General features: G+C 40.9%; 2 long non-coding RNA genes across 2 annotated transcripts; both read left to right on the top strand.

Moving 5' to 3' along the window:
- Positions 1 to 2,613: 2,613 nt before the first annotated feature.
- LOC140828465 (uncharacterized) lies at positions 2,614 to 4,350 on the top strand. Its single transcript, XR_012117221.1, has 2 exons — positions 2,614 to 3,971; positions 4,148 to 4,350. It is a non-coding gene; the product is annotated as an uncharacterized lncRNA (long non-coding RNA).
- Positions 4,351 to 10,096: 5,746 nt separating this feature from the next.
- Positions 10,097 to 12,555, top strand: LOC140828464 (uncharacterized). Its single transcript, XR_012117220.1, has 2 exons — positions 10,097 to 10,261; positions 12,353 to 12,555. It is a non-coding gene; the product is annotated as an uncharacterized lncRNA (long non-coding RNA).
- Positions 12,556 to 27,146: the final 14,591 nt, after the last annotated feature.

Raw genomic sequence — 27,146 nt, forward strand, 5'->3', positions numbered from 1 at the left:
CCAATGAAAATTTCTAGAAAAATGAAGGAAAAAGGAGGCTGGTGCTATCGATTTTATAACCCTAAGGTTTCTCTAAAAATAAGAAATGAAACAATGAAAAATGAAGGTGTGTGTGTGTGTCTAGGTGTGGTAACGTGTCTGTGTGTTAATTAGGGTAAAATTATTTCTTAATTAACTAATTAAAAATGCTAATTAAAAATTTAATCCACACTAACCTTAACCAATCCCTTAATTAAAATAAAGTACACACTTGCTAGACTTTAAAGGTTTTAAAAATCTTAAAATCTCTAAATAAATAAATTAGGCTTTAAAATTACTAAAACTTTAATAAATCATTTAAAATACCCCAATCTTAACTTAAAATAAAATAACACATTTTAAAATTGACAAAAATCGTCGCCGGTCTCTTTTCCTCGATCCCGCATAGAATAATCGCCTGAAACATGAAACTCAAAGAAACATTTTAATGTGCATCACATTAAAATAATGCAATTTAATAAATCATGTATCGCTAAAAATCATTATAAACTTAAATAAATAATTTAACAATTTAAGTAAATGCATGGGTTTTACGTGTACTGAATTTGAGCTATACAGTTTTGGTGCACTAGGACTCCTACTCCTTCTAGGAACATTACATCCCCCTAACCATCTACCAGAACTGACCCTCACCGAGCCTAGACCACTTTATTATTCTCTATATTATTAATAAAAGATTTTTCTTGTATACAGTTACTACATTCTTCTAGATCTGAAATTTCTATTTCATTATCTAAAATTTCTTCTGAATTATAAAATTATGAAGAATTCTCAGATTCACTATGAAACTCTTGATTTGAATCCATTATTATTTTAAATAATGTTTCTTTAAGATTTTCATCTATATCTAAATCATTAAATTTATTTTTAGCCCAACATTGATTTAATGTCCTGACTTTTTACATGCTAGGATAGGACCTAATTGCATGCTAGGATATTTTGTGTTGATGATTGTAATAATTATCAAATTTCAAGTGGGCTTGGTTTATAGCCCGTTCCCACACCATGAGATGTATCCCTATTTGCCATGGATATTTAATTTTAAATATTAGTATAGTGGAAGAACAAGATTGGAAGATGGTGGCTTTGATGATTATGAAGATCGAAGACATGTAAATATTGGAAGCTTATGTTGTAGAACCCGTAAATCAGTCTACGTATAAGCCATGCATAATTCTAGATTTTTAAATTTAATTGACTTCATTGCATGATTATTTTAAATGCATTTCTTTGAAGTTAATTATTTTATTATTTCAGTTCAGTAGTTGATTTTTAGCATTTCAGTTATTTCAGTGAGGCCGGACCGGAGTTGGAATTTTGAGATAGGATTTAAGATTTGAGAAATATTTCCAGGAGTTTATTTAGCTAGCAATTAAGTTCATTTAAGTTAAAAAGAAGTTTAAGAAATTATTTAAGTTGCTTGAGGTGATTAAGAAATAAACCCATTTAAGTTGCATAATTAAGGGGTTAGCTCACTAAATTAATTAAAGGATTAGTGAGGCTTTTAAGAGTTATTAATTTAGTAAATAAACAACACTCCTCATTCATTTTTAGAAGCAAAATTTCGGCCCCTTAAGATGATAGCCTATTATTTGTCAACTCATCAACCTTTTGACCCATTCTTTGTTAAGCTAGCATGTAAACCTTTTAATTATTGAGCAACCTTAATTAATTAACTAATAAACATTATCCTAATCTAGATGGGAAAGGAAAAAAAATCGGTCATTCCCCCCCAAGAAGACTTGTCAAACAAACATCTTATTCCAATTTAATGAGGTGGGCTTGGTCATTGAGTTGAGATCCTATATTTGTGGATCTTGCCACTCACCTCCATAACCACTCCATCACACCCCTCCCCACCAAAATTCAGACCATTTTGAGTGTCAAAAACGTGAGTCATAGCTAGGGAGAAAGGGAGAAAGATCAAGAGCAAGGAAAGGTAGAAAAGGAAGCCACTCCGTCTCCTCCGCGCCGTATCGCTTCGTTCTTTTCGTTTTCTTTCGAAACGAATCCAAGGCATGTATATACTTTTTCTAAACCTCAATCAAGTCATATTATCAGTATTTTTAAGTGCATGATCAGATTTCATCATGATAAAACCGAAATGTTTCAAGAATTTTTCAGAAAAACCAACATGCAGATTTTTCGGTTTTCTTGGGCAGCTTCACGGTTTGCTTCGTGTTGTGGATTTCAGGTTATGGTTCGACTCCAGGTTCCCCAAGCGACTCCTAGACATGTAATAGGATGCATTAGGACCATTTTGGTCCAATAAAACAAGCCCCATGCTTGCTGGAAAAACGAAATGACAGCAACTCCCCATTTATGCCCATTTGTGTTTCGAAAATTCTGTTTGCTGTCATAAGGGAAAGGATCTGATCTTGGCTGCCCTTAGGGCCTATAGCCATGGTTAGATCACTTCCCTAGCATGTCTAAGACGTGACTAAGTTGCCCTTTTGGTGGCTTGGTCCATGGCTAAGCGGTTTTTACAGAAAACAACAAGAACAGCCCCTCCCCACTTCGGCTCTTCCATTTGACAGCTAGTGTGTGTTCGATTTTGTGGTGTGGTGAGATCTTGGTTGGACTATGGCCCTTAGCCACAGTTCATATCATGCCCCTAGATGTCTAGATCGTGCCATGGTCAACCAAATGGCCACTGGAACGACGCAAGACATCGATCAAAGCTAAACACTACACACGCATGCACGTTGGTTCTCGGTTGGAGTTTCGGTTTTGTTTCTGGTATGGTTCGAATTGTGGCTGGACAAAAGCCCTTAGCCATGGTTCAAATCATTCCTTAGGACGTTGGTAAGGGTCTCTGGTCGGTGGTGTAAGCCCCAATGGCCGGCGGACTCGAAAACGACACAAGGAAAACAAGTGCGCAGCTGCTGTATTTTTTTGACAGCAAGTATGCTGCTGTTCAGAGGCGTCGTTTGAGTTCTCGGTTGGCTTTTAGCCTATGGCCTTGGACTGAACAGTGCCCCTTTAAGTTAGGAAGGTCATGTTTTTGGCCGTTTGTCATTCGAATCATTTTTGAAGTCGTACGAGAATTTACGGTGCGATGTGCCAAGTTGCGCAGCTGCTGGAAAATTTTACAGCAAGTTGCTGTGTCGGTTCAGAGGCTTGTTCGAGTTCTCGGTCGGCTTTTAGCCTATGGCCTTGGACTGGACAGTGCTCCTTTAAGTTAGGAAGGTCATGTTTTTGGCCGTTTGTCATTCGGATCATTTTTGAAGTCGTACGAGAATTTACGGTGCGATGTGCCAAATTGACTCTCGAAAGAGCGTTTCTTGTTTTGGCCTCCATTCCACCTAGATTTCGACCATCATAATTTTGGGAGCATTATTTCATTACTTTCAGCGTATTTTAATCATGACTATATGTCGGTTCAGTGTTGGTTCGGGTTGGTTCGGAGTCACGATTAAATACGAAGTCATTAGACGTCATAACCGCATCTTTTGAACGTAAATTGCATAGTTGGTCAAGTTTAAGCTATTGCATATTTTCATGGCACCTTTAGGTTGCAGCGAGCCTGGGGGACGATCCAACCCACTCCAGTTGGTAAAATTACAGGATATTTTCATTATCGCCAGTTAATTATTTTACGTGCATGAAAACAGAAAATGATTATTTTTGAGATTTATGCGATATGGCTTGTGGTTCATTCACTATGTGGGAGCATTATTTATACGGTCGCCAGTGACCGCTCAGTTCAGGTTGGTACCATCAGGTCGCCAGTGACCTATCAGTTCAGGATGGTACCATCGGGTCTTCAGTGACCGCCAGCTCAGTTTCAGGCTTCCCGGTAGTCAGTTATCGATCAGTTCAGCTTAGTGCAGTGGCCACAGGCGTAAAACATAATCTCAACAGAAAATTTTACCAGTTATTTCAGTACAGGGCTCCAAGGAGCAAACGTTTTTACCGTGATTATCAGTTCAGTTATGCACGTATTATAATTGCTCAGTACAGATTATTTTCAACATCAGTACAGATTATTTTCAGCACGCCTCATGACATGATATTTTATCCCATACATATTTTACTTCAGATTTTACTCGTTACCTGCGATATATGCATGCTGAGTCTTTAGGCTCACTAGACTTGATTGTTGTAGGTACTGATGAGACCAGGGCCGAGGACGGGGACCAGTGAGCCAGCTTGGGTTGGCAGTAGTGGCACCCGAGGACCTCAGCGCAGCAGTTATTATTTTTCCGCAAACAATGTTTTTAATCAGTCGTTGGATATTTTTAAGTTGTACTTGTTGGCAAACTTTATTTTTCTTCCGATGCAATAATTTAAAACATTGAACTTGATTCACCAGTGATTTTTATGAATGAGACCGTTTAAGTTCTTTTAAAAAGGAAAATTTTAAATTTCCGCAAATTTTCCAAGTATGGATTTTCGGGCCTTTACAGTTGGTATCAGAGCCTATGTTCTTGTAAGGGTTACACTACTACTGACTCCGAGAAACTCACGAAGCCACGTCTTCGGTCTGTAAGTTTTACAGTTCAGCATTTTGTTCAGCATTTTATTTAAAGCTTGAATTATTTTGTCAGCATGCTTCCAGATTTTCAGCATTTCAGTGTTCAGTTAAAATAAATTATGGAATTATGCATGTTAGTTACGTACGGGTTATGTATGGAACAGTATGCCCCCTAGACGCCAGGTTGGGCGCCCGAGAGGTGGCGCGAGGCACTGTCATGAGTACGGTGAGGATCGTAGGCGAGAGGAAGACTTACCTCCACCCCCTCCGCCTGATATGAATGCCCAGATGCTAGCTGGGATGACGCAGTTCTTCGCACAGTTTGCAGGAACAATGCCGTTGTCGCTGCCGCAGCCAGGCCGGCAGGGCCCGAGGCTGTTTATGAGCGATTCATGAAGATGCGTCCGAAGGAATTCTCTGGGACGTCCGACCCCATGATTGCCGAGGGATGGATCAAATCTCTCGAGGTCATTTTCGAGTTAATGGAGCTAGGAGACGCAGACCGAGTCCGGTGAGCTACCTATCTGTTCACTGGAGACGCCCGCTTATGGTGGGAAGGAGCGTCGGTAGCCCTGACTTTGGCTACACTTTCTTGGACACGCTTTACGGAGGTTTTCTACTCCAAGTATTTTGCTGAGGATATTCGTACCAGGTTGACCACCGAATTCATGAGTCTGAGACAGGGGGATATGACGGTTACGGAGTTTATCCGTAAGTTCGAGAGGGGCTGTCACTTTGTGCCCCTGATCGCGAATGATGCCAAGCTAAGTTGATGCATTTCCTGGTGGGTTTAAGGCCGATCTTGCGCCGGGATGTTAGGGTGTCTGACCCTGCTACTTATGAGATTGCCGTCTCCAAAGCCCTAGCCGCAGAGCAGGACCTGCGGGATATTGAGAGGGATCGCCAGGGCATGCGCCCAGTCCAGGCACCGCACCGCCCTCCTCCTCATCAACATCAGCAGCAGAATAAGAGGCCTTTTTATGGACCGCCCAGGAACCGAGGCCAGCAGCAACAGCAGCAGCAGCAGCGGGGACGCCCAGCCCCGAGGACTCAGGAGCACCCAGGCTATCCCAGGTGCTCACGTCGCCATCATGGAGCATGTATGGCTGGCTCAGGAAAGTGTTTTAAATGTGGCAATCCAGACCACATGTTGCTGCAGTGCCCTCAGAGGAATCTGCCTACCCAAGGCAGAGTTTTTGCTCTCCATGCCACGGAAACAAACCCGGAGACTATGTTGTTGAGAGGTACTTTTAAGCTTAAAGTTATTATGAACTTCCATGTTTTGGGAATCGGGATTTAGATTTGAACATTAGAACTGCGATAGGATTGCATGCTCTACTCAATATTAGTTTGGGGATTTAAGTTAGAAGAACTTTGACCTTTGCATGCCTATAAGTTTAACTCTTGTAGCTATTGGGTTCAACTTAGAGTTCCGATCTTTCAGGGAGAATTTTTATATCTGGTTCCGCTACCAAAGCCTTGATAGATTCAGGGGCCATTCACTCGTTTATTACGGAGGTCTTTGCAAACTTTCTCAAGATCGAGACCATTGGGCTAGACACAGCCTTTTCAGTAGTGTTGCCGTCAGGCGAGGAGATGGCAGCTACCAATGTTATCCGAGATATAGATCTTGAGCTGCACGGTAATCTTGTTTATGCGGATCTGATCGTGCTACCGATGCCAGAATTTGACATCATCCTAGGGATGGACTGGCTATTGAGGAACAGAGTGTTGATAGATTTCCAGCTGAGATCTGTTCTGGTCCGACCGCCTGGAATGGAGCAGTTCTTATTTGAGCTGGACAGGTACTTTTCCTTACCACGCATTATTCCTTATGTTCAGGCCAGGAAGCTCATGCATAGAGGGTGTCGGGCATTTCTAACGACCTTTTTATCTGTCACCGAGGAACCCAGCCAGTCAGCCTCAGATGTTCCGATTGTCAGAGATTTCTTAGACGTTTTTCCCGAAGACGTCTCTGGTATGCCGCCCGAGAGAGAGCTGTAGTTTTCCATTGAGCTTATGCCAGGCACGGCTCCGATATCCAAAGCGCCGTACCGATTAGCACCGACAGAGATGGCAGAGTTGAAGAAGCAGATTCAGGAACTCCTGGACAAGGAATTCATTCGCTCGAGCTTTTCACCATGGGGCGCGCCAGTCTTGTTTGTTAAGAAGAAGGATGGCTCTATGAGGCTTTGCATTGACTACCGGGAATTGAACATGGTTACAGTGAAGAACAAATACCCACTTCCGAGGATCGAGGATTTGTTTGACCAGTTGCAGGGAGCTTCAATTTTCTCCAAGATTGATCTGCGTTCCGGTTATCACCAGTTGAGGGTGAAGGATGCTGATGTTTTCAAGACTGCTTTCAGGACTCGTTACGGTCACTATGAGTTTCTTGTGATGCCGTTCGGTCTGACGAATGCGCCAGCGATCTTCATGGATCTCATGAATCACTTATTTCAGCCGTATCTTGACCAGTTTGTGATAGTGTTCATAGACGACATTCTCGTCTACTCCAAGAGTTAAGAGGATCACAGCAGACATTTGACCACAGTGTTGCAGACCTTGCAGAAGCACAAGTTATTCGCAAAGTTCAGTAAGTGCGAATTCTGGTTAGAGAAGGTGGCGTTCTTAGGCCACATTGTTTCTAGCAGTGGTATTGAGGTAGACCCAGCAAAGGTTACAGCAGTCAGAGATTGGGTTGTGCCTCAGAATGCATCTGAAATCCGCAGTTTTCTCGGCCTAGCAGGATATTACCGGAAATTCATTAAGGGATTCTCCTCTATTGCCGTTCCACTCACATCATTGACCAAGAAGAATGTGAAATTTGTATGGAGCGAGGAGTGTCAGAAGAGCTTTGATACTTTGAAGCAAGCTCTTATCTCAGCACCAGTTTTGGCCATGCCGTCAGGGCCTGGAGAGTTTGTTCTGTATACCGATGCTTCGAAGCTCGGTCTTGGCGCAGTATTGATGCAGCATGGGAAAGTGATAGCATATGCTTCTCGACAGCTGAAAATCCACGAAAATAACTATCCCACCCATGATCTAGAGTTGGCAGCCGTAGTATTCGCCCTGAAGATCTGGAGGCATTATTTGTATGGAGAGAAGTGCCAGATCTTTACCGACCACAAGAGCCTCAAGTATTTCTTTACACAGAAGGAGCTGAACATGCATTAGAGGCGTTGGTTGGAGCTTGTGAAGGATTATGACTGTGACATTAGCTACCACCCGGGTAAAGCTAATGTAGTTGCGGATGCTTTGAGCAGAAAAGTCGCAGTGATGGCTCATTTGACGATGCAGAAACCTCTTCAGATTCAGATGCAGAGGTTTGATCTGGAGACTTACCCTCGAGATAGAGTTCCTCGTCTATCTACCTTGACCATTCAGTCTTCTCTTTTGGACCGTATTCGCTGTGGTCAGACAGCAGATGAGCAGTTGGCACAGTGGAAGAAGAGAGATGAAGCCAGGGGCAGTGTCTTGTATTCAGTCAGCGACGGTACTGTGAGATACCGAGACAGGATATGGGTTCCTAGCAGTGATTCTATCCGAGCAGACATCTTATCAGAGGCCCATATGTCCCCGTACTCCATTTACCCTGGGAGTACGAAGATGTACAAAGATCTGCAGCTATTGTATTGGTGGCCGGGTATGAAGAAGGACATCAGACGGTTTGTGTCCGAGTGTCTGACCTGTCAGTTAGTGAAGACCGAGCATCAGAGACCAGCAGGTTTGCTCAAGCCTCTTCCTATTCCTGAGTGGAAATGGGAGAACTTCACCATGGACTTCGTGACCGGTTTGCCGAAGTCAGTCAGAGGATCAAATGCCATTTGGGTGATTGTAGATCGTCTTACCAAATCAGCGCACTTCTTGCCCATTAAGACGACTTTCACCATGGTTCAGTATGCAGAGTTGTATGTCCGAGAGATAGTCCGACTCCATGGCATTCCAGTTTCGATCGTATCTGACAGAGACCCCAGATTTACTTCCTCTTTTTGGAAGAGCTTGCATTCGACTATGGGTACGAAGGTGCTGTTTAGCACAACCTTTCATCCACAGACAGATGGGCAGTCAGAGCGAGTTATTCAGATCTTAGAGGATCTTCTTCGTGCTTGTGTGATTGACTTCTCAGGGAGTTGGGAGTCGAAATTGCCATTGGTAGAGTTCACCTATAACAACAGTTTCCAGTCGTCTATTGGTATGGCTCCGTTTGAAGCACTGTATGGTCGTAAGTGTAGATCTCCTGTTCATTGGGATGAAGTAGGAGAGAGAGCATAATTGGGTCCAGAGATTATTCAGCAGGCTGCCAATGTAGTAGTCAAGATCCGTGATAGGATGAGGACTGCACAGAGCCGACAGAAGAGTTATGCCGATCAGCGGAGGAGAGATTTAGAGTTTGCAATGGGCGACCATGTCTTTGTGAAAGTGGCACCTATGAAGGGTGTCATGAGATTTGGGAAGAAAGGGAAGCTCAGTCCGAGATTCATTGGACCATTTGAGATCCTTGACAGAGTTGGGACGCTAGCTTATCGTGTTGCTCTTCCGCCGAATTTGGCCGGAGTACACAATGTCTTCCACGTCTCTATGGTGAGGAAGTATATGGCAAATCCTTCGCATGTCTTGAACTTTGAGCCGTTGCAGCTTCCTCCGAACCTATCTTATGAGGAGAGACCAGTGCAAATCCTAGACAGACAGGAGAAGAAGCTTCGGAACAAGCTGGTTAAGCGAGTCAAAGTCAAATGGCTCAACCATTCGGAGGAGGAAGCTATATGAGAGTCTGAGCCGGAGATGACAGAGCGTTACCCCGAGTTATTCGGTGAGTTTTAATTTCGAGGACGAAATTTCTCTTAAGGGGGGAAGGATTTGTAGAACCCGTAAATCAGTCTACGTATAAGCCATGCATAATTCTAGATTTTTAAATTTAATTGACTTCATTGCATGATTATTTTAAATGCATTTCTTTGAAGTTAATTATTTTATTATTTCAGTTCAGTAGTTGATTTTTAGCATTTCAGTTATTTCAGTGAGGCCGGACCGGAGTTGGAATTTTGAGATAGGATTTAAGATTTGAGAAATATTTCCAGGAGTTTATTTAGCTAGCAAGTAAGTTCATTTAAGTTAAAAAGAAGTTTAAGAAATTATTTAAGTTGCTTGAGGTGATTAATAAATAAACCCATTTAAGTTGCATAATTAAGGGGTTAGCTCACTAAATTAATTAAAGGATTAGTGAGGCTTTTAAGAGTTATTAATTTAGTAAATAAACAACACTCCTCATTCATTTTTAGAAGCAAAATTTCGGCCCCTTAAGATGATAGCCTATCATTTGTCAACTCATCAACCTTTTGACCCATTCTTTGTTAAGCTAGCATGTAAACCTTTTAATTATTGAGCAACCTTAATTAATTAACTAATAAACATTATCCTAATCTAGATGGGAAAGGAAAAAAAATCGGTCATTCCCCCCCCAAGAAGACTTGTCAAACAAACATCTTATTCCAATTTAATGAGGTGGGCTTGGTCATTGAGTTGAGATCCTATATTTGTGGATCTTGCCACTCACCTCCATAACCACTCCATCACACCCCTCCCCACCAAAATTCAGACCATTTTGAGTGTCAAAAACGTGAGTCATAGCTAGGGAGAAAGGGAGAAAGATCAAGAGCAAGGAAAGGTAGAAAAGGAAGCCACTCCGTCTCCTCCGCGCCGTATCGCTTCGTTCTTTTCGTTTTCTTTCGAAACGAATCCAAGGTATGTATATACTTTTTCTAAACCTCAATCAAGTCATATTATCAGTATTTTTAAGTGCATGATCAGATTTCATCATGATAAAACCGAAATGTTTCAAGAATTTTTCAGAAAACCAACATGCAGATTTTTCGGTTTTCTTGGGCAGCTTCACGGTTTGCTTCGTGTTGTGGATTTCAGGTTATGGTTCGACTCCAGGTTCCCCAAGCGACTCCTAGACATGTAATAGGATGCATTAGGACCATTTTGGTCCAATAAAACAAGCCCCATGCTTGCTGGAAAAACGAAATGACAGCAACTCCCCATTTATGCCCATTTGTGTTTCGAAAATTCTGTTTGCTGTCATAAGGGAAAGGATCTGATCTTGGCTGCCCTTAGGGCCTATAGCCATGGTTAGATCACTTCCCTAGCATGTCTAAGACGTGACTAAGTTGCCCTTTTGGTGGCTTGGTCCATGGCTAAGCGGTTTTTACAGAAAACAACAAGAACAGCCCCTCCCCACTTCGGCTCTTCCATTTGACAGCTAGTGTGTGTTCGATTTTGTGGTGTGGTGTGATCTTGGTTGGACTATGGCCCTTAGCCACAGTTCATATCATGCCCCTAGATGTCTAGATCGTGCCATGGTCAACCAAATGGCCACTGGAACGACGCAAGACATCGATCAAAGCTAAACACTACACACGCATGCACGTTGGTTCTCGGTTGGAGTTTCGGTTTTGTTTCTGGTATGGTTCGAATTGTGGCTGGACAAAAGCCCTTAGCCATGGTTCAAATCATTCCTTAGGACGTTGGTAAGGGTCTCTGGTCGGTGGTGTAAGCCCCAATGGCCGGCGGACTCGAAAACGACACAAGGAAAACAAGTGCGCAGCTGCTGTATTTTTTTGACAGCAAGTATGCTGCTGTTCAGAGGCGTCGTTTGAGTTCTCGGTTGGCTTTTAGCCTATGGCCTTGGACTGAACAGTGCCCCTTTAAGTTAGGAAGGTCATGTTTTTGGCCGTTTGTCATTCGAATCATTTTTGAAGTCGTACGAGAATTTACGGTGCGATGTGCCAAGTTGCGCAGCTGCTGGAAAATTTTACAGCAAGTTGCTGTGTCGGTTCAGAGGCTTGTTCGAGTTCTCGGTCGGCTTTTAGCCTATGGCCTTGGACTGGACAGTGCTCCTTTAAGTTAGGAAGGTCATGTTTTTGGCCGTTTGTCATTCGGATCATTTTTGAAGTCGTACGAGAATTTACGGTGCGATGTGCTAAATTGACTCTCGAAAGAGCGTTTCTTGTTTTGGCCTCCATTCCACCTAGATTTCGACCATCATAATTTTGGGAGCATTATTTCATTACTTTCAGCGTATTTTAATCATGACTATATGTCGGTTCAGTGTTGGTTCGGGTTGGTTCGGAGTCACGATTAAATACGAAGTCATTAAACGTCATAACCGCATCTTTTGAACGTAAATTGCATAGTTGGTCAAGTTTAAGCTATTGCATATTTTCATGGCACCTTTAGGTTGCAGCTAGCCTGGGGGACGATCCAACCCACTCCAGTTGGTAAAATTACAGGATATTTTCATTATCTCCAGTTAATTATTTTACGTGCATGAAAACAGAAAATGATTATTTTTGAGATTTATGCGATATGGCTTGTGGTTCATTCACTATGTGGGAGCATTATTTATACGGTCGCCAGTGACCGCTCAGTTCAGGTTGGTACCATCAGGTCGCCAGTGACCTATCAGTTCAGGATGGTACCATCGGGTCTTCAGTGACCGCCAGCTCAGTTTCAGGCTCCCCGGTAGTCAGTTACCGATCAGTTCAGCTTAGTGCAGTGGCCACAGGCGTAAAACATAATCTCAACAGAAAATTTTACCAGTTATTTCAGTACAGGGCTCCAAGGAGCAAACGCTTTTACCGTGATTATCAGTTCAGTTATGCACGTATTATAATTGCTCAGTACAGATTATTTTCAGCATCAGTACAGATTATTTTCAGCACGCCTCATGACATGATATTTTATCCCATACATATTTTACTTCAGATTTTACTCGTTACCTGCGATATATGCATGCTGAGTCTTTAGGCTCACTAGACTTGATTGTTGTAGGTACTGATGAGACCAGGGCCGAGGACGGGGACCAGTGAGCCAGCTTGGGTTGGCAGTAGTGGCACCCGAGGACCTCAGCGCAGCAGTTATTATTTTTCCGCAAACAATGTTTTTAATCAGTCGTTGGATATTTTTAAGTTGTACTTGTTGGCAAACTTTATTTTTCTTCCGATGCAATAATTTAAAACATTGAACTTGATTCACCAGTGATTTTTATGAATGAGACCGTTTAAGTTCTTTTAAAAAGGAAAATTTTAAATTTCCGCAAATTTTCCAAGTATGGATTTTCGGGCCTTTACATATGTAATAGTTGCATTTGCATCCCATGCATTTCCCTATGATTGGACCTAGGCCCGTGTTTATCTCACACGGGCCATTAGTTTTGGGGCGATTGATCATCCTTGTTTTTTTACTGTTTATAATATATGCATGATATGTTATAAATAATGAGTATGTGCGTTATTATTATGATAATAATAAAGTTTCATGAATCTGGAAAACATACGATCAAACATGGCGAGTTTCTTAAATAAAATTAATTACGAGACCTTTCAAAATTAAAAACCCTCGTTTTGAATAAGATTCCAAATTAATATCAAGCCCGAAAAGGAGAAATTATAAAGATGTTTATAATTTCCATGTCTTCCATCGACAATGGGTGCATGGTTAACGCTACCCGTGTTCGGGGCTCGGCTCATATTATTGGGGGGCCCTGGACACCGGAAATCTGTGACATCCATTGACATGGTGATGTGAAATACGTGGAACTCCCATGATTTCGGCTTATATTATTGAGGGAACTCATGGCGACCGTCTATTAAGGTTCAACAACGATGGGTAAGGCTTGACATGTAAAGATGAACGACGTTATATTATTTGGTGCTAATCAAACGTGAGACAAAAGTTTACGTAGAGGGTTGCATGGTGATGCAATTGGAAACTACCTCTTAGGAATTGTGATTGGCTGATATTATTCGGGATCATGATTTGTTAATTGGACCTTACATACCTACTGAGGAAATGAGTTTCCCGTTTCACTAGAGGGTAGTGAAAGATGTCAAAACAGTGGGAGCAAAAATTTATGAAGTAAAAGTCCATACTTTATATCTTACTAAATATTTTAAAATAGTCATTAACATCTATTTGTTTTACTTTTCAGTACAATTTTTGACAATCTCTTTGATTCGAAATCCGCTATCTGCAATACTCGACAAACACGTATTAACCGGACCTAATTACCTCAACTGGCTAAGAAACTTAAAAATCGTCTTGAATTTGGAAAGGATAGCATATAAACTGACTGATTCTCCCCCTGTTAAGGCTCCGACTGACTGCACTCCTGAGGAATTGCAGACTTAAAAGGAATGGTGTGGCCATGATTTGAAAGCCAGGTGTTATATGCAGGCTTCTATGAATGATCAGCTGCAGAGGCGTTTTAAGGATGCAAAGAGTGATGTTGACATTCATTTGCATCTCAAGGAGCTCTTTGGTGAGCAGAATCGACCTCTTAGACATGCTACCGTCTAGGAGCTGATCACTTTGCGCATGCGAGATGGGGCCTCGGTCCATGGGCATGGCCTGAAGATGATTGGGCTCGTGGACAAGCTCGTTTGCATGGATCTGATGTTGCCTTCGGAGTTAAACAATTACGTGTTGTTCTTATCGCTGCCTAGCTCATTTGATCCTTTTGTGGTGAATTTCAACATGAACAAGCTAGAGCCTACCCCTGAGGAGTTGGTGAATATGCTTGTTACCTTTGAGTCCACCATCAAGAAAGAGAAGCCGGTTCTTTATGTGGGTTCTTCATCTAGTTCGAAGACTGGTCCACATGGGAAGGGAAAGAAGCGTTATTTCCAACGTCTCAAGAAGAATGTGCCCTTCCTGACAAAACTATTGACATCTATCATCATTGTAAGAAGTCTGGACACTGGAGGCGTAACTGTAGAGAATATCTTGCCCAGAAGAGTTCTGGAAACGGTATGTTCTATATTGAAGTAAACATTTCAATTAACTCTACTTCTTGGTTATTGGATACCGGCTGTGGCACACATCTCTGTAATGATTTGCAGGTAATGGGAAGAAGTAAGAGACTTAGGGAAGGTGAGACCTTCTTGAGGATGGGCAATGGAGCAAGAGTTGCTGCCAAGGCCGTAGGAGATGTTTACTTGCTTTTGAACAATGATTTTAAGTTAATATTAAGAGATGTTTTGTTTATACCAGATTTGGTGAAAAACATTGTTTCCATTTCTATGCTTGATAAAGATGGATATTCTTGCTTATTTAGCAAAGGTGTTTGCAACATATACAAGAATGAATATTTAATTGGTACTGGAGAACTTGAAAACGATCTCTAAACCTTAAAATTGAAAGATATTCCAATAAACAATGTCCAAGCAATAACAAAAACAAACAAGCGAAAACAAGATACTCTAAATTCGGCACAATTGTGGCATGCTCGATTAGGACATATTTCCCTAAGAAGGATGAATAAGCTAGTGGGAATGGGCATGTTTGATATGTATGATATTAATTGTCACACCCTTACTCTATACTTGACATGCTTAACATAATCAAAATAGGATTTGAATGTTATATCTATATTATGAAGTAATTCAAACAAGGGGCATCTGATGCGAACGTGGACGTCCCAAGGAAAGCATGGGATCCTTTGCAGTTGCCGGAGGGACCAATCACGAGGGGTCGACTAAAGAGATTCAAGGAGGCACTACAAGGAGTCATGAGCAAGCCTGAAGAAGTCGTGATGTATGGGAGTACGTTTGGAGGCCAACGGAATGTCATTCAAGCATTGTTGGAGAAACCCGAGGCTACACGGACGTGTACACGGACCTGCACACGGGGTCCGTGTCCTTTACAAGCTGGGATGAGTTTTTACAGTGGCTCCACGGACCTGGAGACGGACCCAGGCACGGGGTCCGTGCCCTTTGTTATTGGTAAATACAGTGCCTACACGGACCCGTACACGGAGGTGAGCACGGGGTCCGTGTCCCTTGATCCCGATTGAAGAGTTTTACAGTATGTACACGGACCCAGACACGGAGGTCTGCCCGAGGTCCGTGCCTAGTGTTTTCTGCGCGGATTTGTTTCCTTTTCTAGAGTTTTATTATTTTGGGAGAGTAGATTTTTGATATCTTTTCTTTATTATAATGTATTTGGACGAAATTCAAGACACAATACACATAATTTTTTGAGTTTATCAAACCCTTTGAGAATTTTCTCTCAACTTTTCAAAGCCAAGCTTTGTTAAATCAAAATCAAACTTATCAAAGTTTTTAACTTTGTGGCGTTTGTCGATCGTTGCTTGTGCGGATTGTCGTAGGCAAAGTTCTTCGAAGGTTCGTATAGTTTTCGATTGTTTATCCTCGTGTTTATTTGTTGCTAAACTCTTGCTAGTTTAGAGGTGAATATCACATAATACTTGATTCAAAAGATCGGGAAAAACACACGAATCTTAATATCGTAATTGAATAGAGGGTGCGATTTATTTTTAATCGTGTTTGCTATTTATTCGTGTCAAGATTCACATCATTTGGTATCAGAGCTTCAGGTTTATTGAATTCAAGTTAGTTATCTTGTTTTTAAATTGCAGATCTGTATTATTTCTTCGTTATTTTCAGATCTGTTTTGTTCTATCGTTCTTCGTAAATTTTTTCGTGAATCTGTGATTCTCGAAATTTGTTGGTGATTTTTTTTGGGATTTTCGAGTAGTACTCAAGCAAAAAAAAAAAAAAAGAGTACAAAAATTCCGAAAATTCACCATTATTTCTTTTTGATATATTGTTCTATTCCCTTTAGAGAGTCATATTCAATTGCCTCTCGCAGTCAAAAAAAAAAAAAAAAAAAATTTCCCTACATTCGAATTTCTTGTCTATACAGTCTAAGTGAGTCGGTCGCATTTGTTCACAAGTTTGAACCTTGATTGTTTGATATACCCGCAATACAAAGCTTGAGCACTTCCAAGAGAGCTTTCAAAATTCGAGTGATACACTTGAGTGCGAGTGACTTTTCTTTGGAGTGAACGGTGAGTATTTGTTGTGAGCAAACAAAATTGTGAGGAAAAAAAAAACGAGAGAATTTCTTTGGAGTGACCGTGAGCATTTGGGTGAGGATTATTTTATTTCTACTAACCTTTTCTTGCAGGTACAAATTTGAAATTAAATGGAGAGGGAGGTAGGAGATAGTTCGAATTCGGGGGTGTCTAAGGCCCAAATGGATGCGTTGTTTGGGGATTTTAGTAGGGCGATGACGACCCAAATGGAGTCGTTGCATGAGAGGTTGGGTAAACTTGAGGTTAGTGTTAGTGGGGGTAAACCTAAGCCTAAGGATTTGGGTAGAGATGACGAGGAGTATGATCTAGGAGGAGGCGATGAGAGTCAAAATGAGAATTGGGGTAGGAATGGAAGAGATAGAGGATTTGGTAGAGGAAGAAGGGAAGCCATGCGGGGTAGATATGAGGAGACTAGGGAAGATGGTCACATGGGTAGAATTAAGATGAAAATCCCTTCATTCCATGGGAAATCGGACCCGGAGGCGTACCTAGAATGGGAAAAGAGGGTAGAGTTCGTATTTGCATGTCACCACTACTCCGAACAAAAGAAGGTGAGGTTGGCGGTGGTTGAATTCTTAGACTATGCTCTCATTTGGTGGGATCAATTAGTGACCACTAAAAGAAAGTATAATGAGAGACCTATTGAATCTTGGGATGAGATGAAGAGTGTAATGAGGAAGAGGTTTGTGCCTAACCACTATTATAGGGAGATGTTTAAGAGGCTACAAACTTTGAGGCAAGGGTTGAAGAGTGTTGAGGACTACTATAAGGAGATGGAAGTACTCATGATTAGGGCAAATACTGAGGAGGATAATGAAGCAACTATGGCTCGTTTTCTTTGTGGTTTGAACAGGGAGATCCAAGATCAAGTGGAGCTTCGGCACTACTTAGATCTAGACGAGATGGTGCAAATGGCCATAAAAGTGGAGCAACAACTCAAGAGGCGAGGAGTTGGCCGCACCAATCAAACCGGAGGTGCATCATCTTCTTGGTGATCAAATGTGGGGAAGCGTGAGGAGAACAAAGTAGTGGCCAAGCCCAAATTTGAGACCAAACAAGAGGCGCCTAAGCAAGGAGTCCAAGGTAAATCTGAAACTCCTTCTAATCGCTCTAGAGATGTTAGATGTTTTAGGTGTCAAGGGATGGGTCATATTTCTAGTGATTGTCCTAATAAGAGGGTGATGATCTTGAATGATTATGGTGAGTATGAATCTCAAAGTGAGAGAGATGGCGAGGGTAGTGATGATGATATGCCTGAGTTGGAGGATCCCGATGAGGGATATGGGGCGGTTGTAGGAGAAGCGCTAGTGACTAGGCGAATCATGAGTGCCCAAGTCAAGAATGAGGAGGCTAGCGAAAGGGAGAATTTGTTCCACACTAGATGTTTTGTGAATGGTAGGGTTTGCAATATCATCATAGATGGAGGGAGTTACACTAATGTGGCTAGTGTTGAGTTGGTGGAAAAATTGGGATTGCCTATAATAAAACACCCTCAACCATATAGGCTTCAATGGTTGAATGATTGTGCGGAGGTGAGAGTGAATAGGCAAGTTCTAGTGTCCTTTTCAATTGGGAAGTATGTGGATGAGGTTTTGTGTGACATGGTACCTATGCATGCTTGTCATATATTGTTGGGTAGGCCATGGCAATTTGATAGGCGAGTGACTCACGAAGGGTTCAAAAATAAGTACTCGTTTGTCTTGAAAAAAGAAACTGTTGTCTTACTTCCATTGTCCCCAAAGCAAGTATTGGAGGACCACTTGAAAAAGAAAAAGAGAGATGAGGCCGAAAAAAAGAGTGAACTAAAAAGTGAGATGGCCTTTGAAAACAAAAATGAAGTGGCTGAAAAAATGAGTGATCAAAAGAGTGAGATAGCCACAAAAACAAAAAAAGAGAGGAAAGAAAATGAGGGAAAAGAAAAAGAGAGGAAAGAGGCCAAAAAGAAATCATATATGGCCCAAAAAGGTGAGTTGAAACAATTATTGCACACACATGAACCACTTGTGTTAATTCTTTACAAGGAGATTCTCCTTAACACAAGTGATATAGCCGGATCCCTTCCGAGCATTATTGTTTCACTATTGCAGGAATTTGACGATGTACTTCCGGAGGAGCTACCTCAAGGCTTGCCACCATTGAGGGGGATTGAGCACCAAATTGATTTGGTGCCCGGGAGTGCCTTGCCAAACCGTCCAGCTTATAGGAGCAATCCGGAGGAGACTAAGGAGCTGCAACGACAGGTAAGTGAGCTATTAGATAAGGGGTTTGTGCGTGAGTCCATGTCACCTTGTGCGGTGCCCGTTTTACTAGTCCCTAAGAAAGATGGCTCATGGCGTATGTGTGTGGATTGTAGGGCAATCAATAACATAACCATTAAGTATAGGCATGCCATATCTAGACTAGATGATATGTTAGATGAATTGCATGGTTCTTGCATTTTTAGCAAAATTGACTTGAAGAGTGGGTATCACCAAATTAGGATGAGAGAAGGTGATGAGTGAAAAACTGCTTTTAAAACTAAATACGGGTTGTATGAGTGGATGGTTATGCCTTTTGGCTTAACTAATGCACCTAGCACCTTTATGAGGTTAATGAATCATGTTTTGCGTGCACACATAAGAAAATTTGTTGTTGTTTATTTTGATGATATCCTAGTGTATAGCAAAAACTTGGATGAGCATGTTAACCACTTGAGGCTTGTTTTAATCACATTAAGTGCTGAAAATTTGTATGCTAACTTGAAGAAATGTGATTTTTGTACTAGCAAACTTGTCTTCCTTGGTTTTGTGGTTAGTTCACAGGGTATACAAGTTGATGAAGACAAGGTAAGTGCTATTCGGGATTGGCCAACGCCTACTAATGTTGGTCAAGTTCGAAGTTTTCATGGTCTTGCAAGCTTCTATAGGAGGTTTGTCAAGGATTTTAGCACACTGGCGGCACCGATGACGGCGGTAATCAAGAAAAACGTTCCATTCTATTGGGGCGAGGAGCAAGAGAAGTCCTTTAACCTTATTAAGCAAAAGTTGATTAATGCTCCTTTACTTGTTTTACCTGATTTTGCTAACACCTTTGAAATTGAATGTGATGCTTCAGGTGTAGGTATTGGTGGCGTGTTGATGCAAGGAGGAAGGCCGGTGGCGTACTTCAGTGAAAAGCTCAATGGGGCAGCGCTTAACTATCCCACGTACGATAAGGAGTTCTACGCACTTGTGAGGACCCTAGAGACGTGGCAGCACTACTTGAGGCCTAAGGAATTTGTGATCCATACGGACCATGAATCTCTAAAGCACCTTAAGGGTCAACAAAAGCTGAACAAGCGGCATGCCAAGTGGGTGGCGTTCATAGAGACGTTCCCCTACATCATCAAGTACAAAAAAGGTAAGGAAAAAATAGTGGCCGACGCACTATCACGGAGGTATGTGCTTTTCTCTACTTTGGAATCTAAAATCTTGGGGTTTGAGCTTGTTAAAGAATTGTATGTGCTAGATGATGATTTTAAAGAAGTGTTTGAAACTTGTATGCATGGTCCACATGATAAATTCTATTTGCATAAGGGTTTCTTGTTTAGAGAGGATATATTGTGCATTCCTAAGTCATCAATTCGTGAGTTACTTGTTAGGGAAGCACATGGGGGTGGCTTGATGGGGCACTTTGGGGTGGCTAAAACTTTAAGTGCATTGCATTAACATTTTTATTGGCCACACATGAAACGTGATGTTGAGCGTATTTGTGAGAGGTGCGTAACTTGTAGACAAGCTAAGTCTAGGACACTACCACATGGATTATATACACCACTTCCCGTACCTAGTGAACCTTGGGTTGATATATCTATGGACTTTGTTTTGGGGTTACCTAGGACAAAGAAGGGGAGGGACTCTATATTTGTTGTTGTGGATAGGTTTTCAAAAATGGCACACTTTATTGCTTGTCACAAGACGGATGATGGATCTAACATTGCGGACCTATTCTTTAGAGAAGTCGTTAGGCTGCATGGCATGCCTAGGACAATTGTGTCGGACCGTGATGTTAAATTCCTAAGTTATTTCTAGAAAACACTGTGGGCTAAACTTGGCACTAAGTTACTGTTTTCTACGACCTGTCATCCTCAAACTGATGGTCAAACTGAGGTAGTTAATAGGACGTTAAGAACGTTATTACGTGCTATTCTCAAGAAGAACTTAAAGAATTCGGAGAATTGCTTGCCATTTGTTGAGTTTGCTTATAATCGTTGTGTGCATTCTACTACTAACTATTGGCCTTTTGAAATTGTATACGGTTTTAATCCTTTGACTCCGTTGGATTTGATGTCTTTACCTGTGAGTGAAAGGTTAAACATGGATGGCAAAAGGAAGGCTGAATTTGTTAGGCGGTTGCATGAGAAGGCCAAAGCCAACATTGAGAAGAAGAATGAGCAATATGCCAAGCAAGCTAACAAGGGGAAAAAGAAGGTGGTATTCGAGAAGGGTGATTGGGTGTGGCTACACTTGAGGAAGGAGAGGTTTCCGGAGAAGCGACGCTCAAAGCTATTACCTAGGGGAGCTGGGCCATTCCAAGTTCTTGAGAGGATCAATGACAACGCCTACAAACTCGACTTGCCAGGTGAGTACAACGTAAGTTCTACATTTAATGTTAGTGATTTGTCGTTGTTTGATGTAGGTGATGAGCAAGATTTGAGGACAAATCCTTTTCAAGAAGGGGAGGATGATGCGAACGTGGACGTCCCAAGGAAAGCATGGGATCCTTTGCAGTTGCCGGAGGGATCAATCACGAGGGGTCGACTAAAGAGATTCAAGGAGGCACTACAAGGAGTCATGAGCAAGCCTGAAGAAGTCGTGATGTATGGGAGTACGTTTGGAGGCCAACGGAATGTCATTCAAGCATTGTTGGAGAAACCCGAGGCTACACAGACGTGTACACGGACCTGCACACGGGGTCCGTGTCCTTTACAAGCTGGGATGAGTTTTTACAGTGGCTCCACGGACCTGGAGACGGACCCAGGCACGGGGTCCGTGCCCTTTGTTATTGGCAAATACAGTGCCTACACGGACCCGTACACGGAGGTGAGCACGGGGTCCGTGTCCCTTGATCCCGATTGAAGAGTTTTACAGTATGTACACGGACCCAGACACGGAGGTGTGCCCGGGGTCCGTGCCTAGTGTTTTCTGCGCGGATTTGTTTCCTTTTCTAGAGTTTTATTATTTTGGGAGACTAGATTTTTGATATCTTTTCTTTATTATAATGTATTTGGACGAAATTCAAGACACAATACACATAATTTTTTGAGTTTATCAAACCCTTAGAGAATTTTCTCTCAACTTTTCAAAGCCAAGCTTTGTTAAATCAAAATCAAACTTATCAAAGTTTTTAACTTTGTGGCGTTTGTCGATCGTTGCTTGTGCGGATTGTCGTAGGCAAAGTTCTTCGAAGGTTCGTATAGTTTTCGATTGTTTATCCTCGTGTTTATTTGTTGCTAAACTCTTGCTAGTTTAGAGGTGAATATCACACAATACTTGATTCAAAAGATCGGGAAAAACACACGAATCTTAATATCGTAATTGAATAGAGGGTGCGATTTATTTTTAATCGTCTTTGCTATTTATTCGTGTCAAGATTCACATCAGCATCAATTTGACGGTTTATAAAAATTTTGGAGTGATGTCCCTACATTTTGAATACACCAACACTCAAGCAACAATAACAAGATGTACATATAATCATATCCTTATATACAAACATATTATGTATAATTATACACATAGACCCACACATTGTAAAACTTGTTTCAAACCCTTACATTAAATTCAGACTGTTATATTTGTATCATTATACACATAGACCCACATATTGGGATGATATATTTGAAGTACCTGAGATTGGGCTTGATATGATTTGAGATATAACAAAAAAAGTGAAGCTGATTCAGAAGAGAATGAAGACAACTCAAGATATACAGGCCAAATATGCCAATGTTCGACGTAGACCGTTGGTATTTGAGGCAGGAGACAGAGTATTCTTGAAGATTTCTCCTTTCAGAGGCATTGTCAGATTTGGCAAGAAAGGGAAGTTTTCTCCACGATATATTGGGCCGTTTGAGATTCTCGAGAAGATAAGAAATCGTGCCTATCGACTCGTCCTACCGCCTTCTTTATATGTAATACATGATGTCTTTCATGTATCTTTATTGAGGAAATATATTCCCGATGCATCCCATATTATTCAGCCAGACGAGGCAGAACTTGACGTAACACTAAGTTATTTCGATAAGCCGATTCAAATTCTCGATCGTAAAGAAAAACAACTCATAACGAAGACTATTCCGCTTGTAAAAGTTCAGTGGAGTCGTCATGGCATCGAAGAAGCTACTTGGGAGACTGAGCCAACAGATATTCCTCGAGTTATTTTGTTGAAAACTTAATTCCGGTGCTTTGACAAAAAGACTCACCAACTGAACTTAACAACTGAACTACTCATCAACTGAATACCAACTGAATTTAGCAACTGAACTGCTCAACAACTGAACACGTCATCTGCTGAACCCAGTCAAGTGTTCTACAACTGAAGTTCATTTTCGGCAACTGATTCATTACCAGTTGACCTCTCAGTTGTACACATCATCAGTTGAAATCAACAACAGACAAAATAGTACATATACCTGCAACTAGTAGTGGAACGCCGCATTGAAGAATAAACAGTGTACGATTGTAAGAATATATCGACGTGGCAATCAACAGTTAGAATATTCAAACATTCTTTAATTTTACAGTTGAGAGGAGAGCCTATAAATACTCGAAGAACATCAACTGAAGAACCCCCGACTTTAAGTTATCCTATTCTACTCGCTGTTACGCTGCAAAAATATCTACTCGCAATCAGAAATCAAAACTCACGCTTATTAGTCATATCAATAGTATTCAAGACTACATTCTCGAGCTTATATAGCACTTTGTAATCTTTAATAGATTTTCTAAGTTGTGCTAAGATCAGTTACGATATATAAAAGTGTTGTATGCTAAGAGTTTCAGTTTTGGCAAAGTGATAAGTCCAAAGTGAAGTGGGTCAGTACATTGTCGTGTATTTGATCAAAGTGGATATCCTATCTTCGTGATAGAAGGGGTGACGTAGGAGTTATTCAATTCTCCGAACATCCAGAAACTTATTGTGTCATTACTTCAGCTACCATTTTCAGTTAGATACTCTATCCTTCAGTCAGTTAGTTTTCCGCAAATGTTTTATTCAGTTTAACTGATTGTTATTGACCGACGGGATATTTAGTTTCAGTTTGTAACAGAACTGAACTCATATTGCCGAAGAATATTTTAAAATTGAGCAGTGTTTATTCAACCCCCCCTTCTAAACACTCTTTATTCGTTTAACCGATCCTATCAAGTGGTATCAGAGCATAGTTATATCCTATCAAAGATTATCTTACTTAAATTGTTCACTATGTCTTCATTCAACAAGATTCTTATGTTCTCAAGAGAAGACTTTGATGATTGTAAAATCAGGATGCAGGCTCATCTAGCTGCACAGGATGATGACATGTGGTACATTATAACTGACGGACCCATGAAGATTTTGAAAGCCAATACAGCAGTTGCAATCACAGATGGGGCACCGCACAGAATTGAAAAGCCTAGAGATGAATGGACTACTGAGGACAAGAGGAAAGCAAATCTAGATAATGTAGCAAATGACATATTGTACAAAACACTTGAAAAAGTAACGTTCAGTAAAATCAAGATGTGCAAGACAGCCAAAGAAATTTGGGAGAAGTTAATTCAGCTTTGCGAAGGCAACGAACAAACAAAAGAAAACAAACTTTCTGTTGCCGTGCAGAAGTTCGACAACATCAGAATGAAAGTTGGAGAAACAATGCATGAATATGATGAAAGAACCAGCTGCATCATCAACGAACTTAATGCACTTGGAAAGGTGTATTCAAACAAAGAAGTTGCATTGAAAATAATCAGACGTCTTCCCAAAGAATGAGATGTGAAAACCATGGAGATGAGGGAGTCTAAAGATCTCAACAAAGTTGAACTCCATGATCTATTCGCTGACTTGAAAGCATATGAATTTGAACTACAAACTCGAGAGGGAGAACCATCTACCCCAGCAGCAACTACCGCCTTAACCGCTGTAAGAACAGAACCAACTGGTTCAGTTGAGAAAGCTGCTGATCAACTAAGCAATGATGCCATGTCATTGTTCATTAAGAAGTTTGGAAGATTCATGAGGAAGAATCAAGGGAATTTTCAAAAGAACTATCAAAGAAACAACTCCAGAGAAGAGTCAAATGCATGCTACAACTGTGGCAAACCAGGTCATTATATTGTTGACTGTCCCAAACCCAAGAAGAACAGTCAAGTTTCAACTGAAAGAAAGAAGAAAGTATATGAGCACAAGAGGAGATCTAAGGATGACAAGAAGCCCTACAGGAAGAAACATGAAGTACTCCTAGCTGAAGATAGCAAAGCCAAATGGGCAGACACTGACAGCGAGGAATCAGAACCAGAAACTTCATGCAGTTCTAGTGACGATGAAGAAGAAGTAAAATGTCTTATGGCTGCTGATACAGAACTAGAGTCCAGCAGTCAACAGATATTTGATTATAGTTCAACTGATTTTACTAGAGAAGAACTTATTTCGACATTGCATGACATGGTTAATGAGTATCAAAAGCTTGCTTTATCGTTTGAAAAAGCCAGAGTGAAGCGAAATGATCCGAAAGACGATAAAACAAAAACTGATGAATCAGTTGATATGTTGAGTCTAAAAAGAGAAATTGCTGAGCTCAGAAATGAAAGAAGCAGGGATCAATTAATGATTCAAAAGTTGTTGCTTGAAAACTCAAAGCACACTGAGCTTTCAGGCTTGGAACAAATCGTCTGATGCTTTAACTGATATACAGAATTCTCAGAAATCAGTTACTGATAAAACTGGTTTAGGATTCTGTAGTAAAGATGATTCGTCTTCCAAAGATACTCAGCAAAAACTGAATATAAACAAAAGGAAATACATTCACTTTGTAAAATCAGTTATGGTACAAGAACAAGCTGAGCCAAGTAAACTGATTGAACAGCCAACTCAAAGTATGAACAAGGGCAAAAGATGTGGAATTGGTTATAGCCCAAAAGTTGTGACTGACTCTCGAAGTCAGCAACCGAAAATTTTCAGCAAAAATTACTCTAATGACTACTCAAATTACTACAACAGCAAGCCAGTTCAGAAAAGATACTGGCTGAACAATCAGTTGAAAAAGGGCAAATGACATGTTATATCTCCTGCAAACCGTACATCAAGCACACACAAACAAGGAAAGACCATCTGGAATACAGCAACTGGACGGTCAGTTAGACTGATCCAAGTCTGGATTCCTAAAGGACTAATCAACTTTGGACCCAAATAGAAAAAGGAGTGCCAAAATCTTATCTTGTGTGTGATTGCAGGTAACAGGTACAAGCATTGAATCTATATGGTACCTGGACAGTGGATGTTCACGCCACATGAGAGGAGATACAAATTTATTATCTCAACTGGTCAAATACACTGGACCAAACATCAGTTTTGGAGATAATTCTAAAGGTAAAACTGTGGGTAAGGATAAGCTTATCCATGGTAACTTCACCATTAATGATGTATTATTAGTTGAGAATCTTAAGTATAATCTGATTAGTATCAGTCAATTGTGCGATAATGGATTCTTAGTTCAGTTTGACAAACATTCTTGTTCAGTCAAAAACTCAACTGAAGAGATCATCCTAACTGGCAAAAGGTGTGGAAACACTTACAAAGTCAGTTGGAATGATCAACGTTATGCACCAGTATGTTTTATTGCCTCAAAATCTTCTAAAAACTGGTTGTGGCATAAGAGATTAAACCACTTGAATTTCAAGTCTATTGCATATTTGAGTAACCACGATCTTGTTACTGGGCTGCCCAAAATGGATTTTATCAAAGAAAAAATTTTCTCAGCATGTCAATTTGGTAAACAAATCAAATCTTCTTTCAAGAACAAGGGTCGTAAATCTTCTTCCCGATGCTTAGAGCTGTTACATATGGATCTGTTTGGTCCAATACAAGTCATGAGCTTAGGGGGAATGAAATACACCTTGGTGGTTATAGATGACTTTTCAAGATTCACTTGGGTTATATTTCTCAAGTCCAAAGACCAAACTGCTGCTCAAATGATTAAGCTTTTCAAAAGACTATTAAATGAAAAATCAGTTGGAATTGATAGAATCAGATCTGATCGAGGAACTAAGTTCATCAATCAAATTCTTTTAAAATATTTAGATAATGTCGGAATTAAGCATGAGCTCTCAGCAGCTAGAACTCCTCAGCAAAATGGTGTAGCTGAAAGGAGAAATCGGACCCTTAAAGAGGCTGCTATAACAATGCTTGCTGATTCTGGTATCTCTCAAAGGTTTTGGGCAGAAGCAGTGAACACTGCGTGTTACACTCAAAACAGATCAATGATTAATAAGAATCATATGAAGACACCTTATGAGATCTGGCATGGAAGAAAAAGTGTGGTTTCCTACTTCAAAATATTCGGCTGCAGATGTTTTATACTTGTCAATGGTAAAACTCATTTAAAAGCCTTTGATGCTAAATCTTCAGAGGGAATATTTCTTGGATATTCTTCAGTAAGTAAAGCGTATAGAGTCTTCAACAAAAATACTTTAAATGTTGAGGAATCTATTCATGTTGTTTTTGATGAAACTA

This window comes from Primulina eburnea, chromosome 3, assembly GCF_022965805.1.
Source record: "Primulina eburnea isolate SZY01 chromosome 3, ASM2296580v1, whole genome shotgun sequence".
Classification (NCBI taxonomy): Eukaryota; Viridiplantae; Streptophyta; class Magnoliopsida; order Lamiales; family Gesneriaceae; genus Primulina; species Primulina eburnea.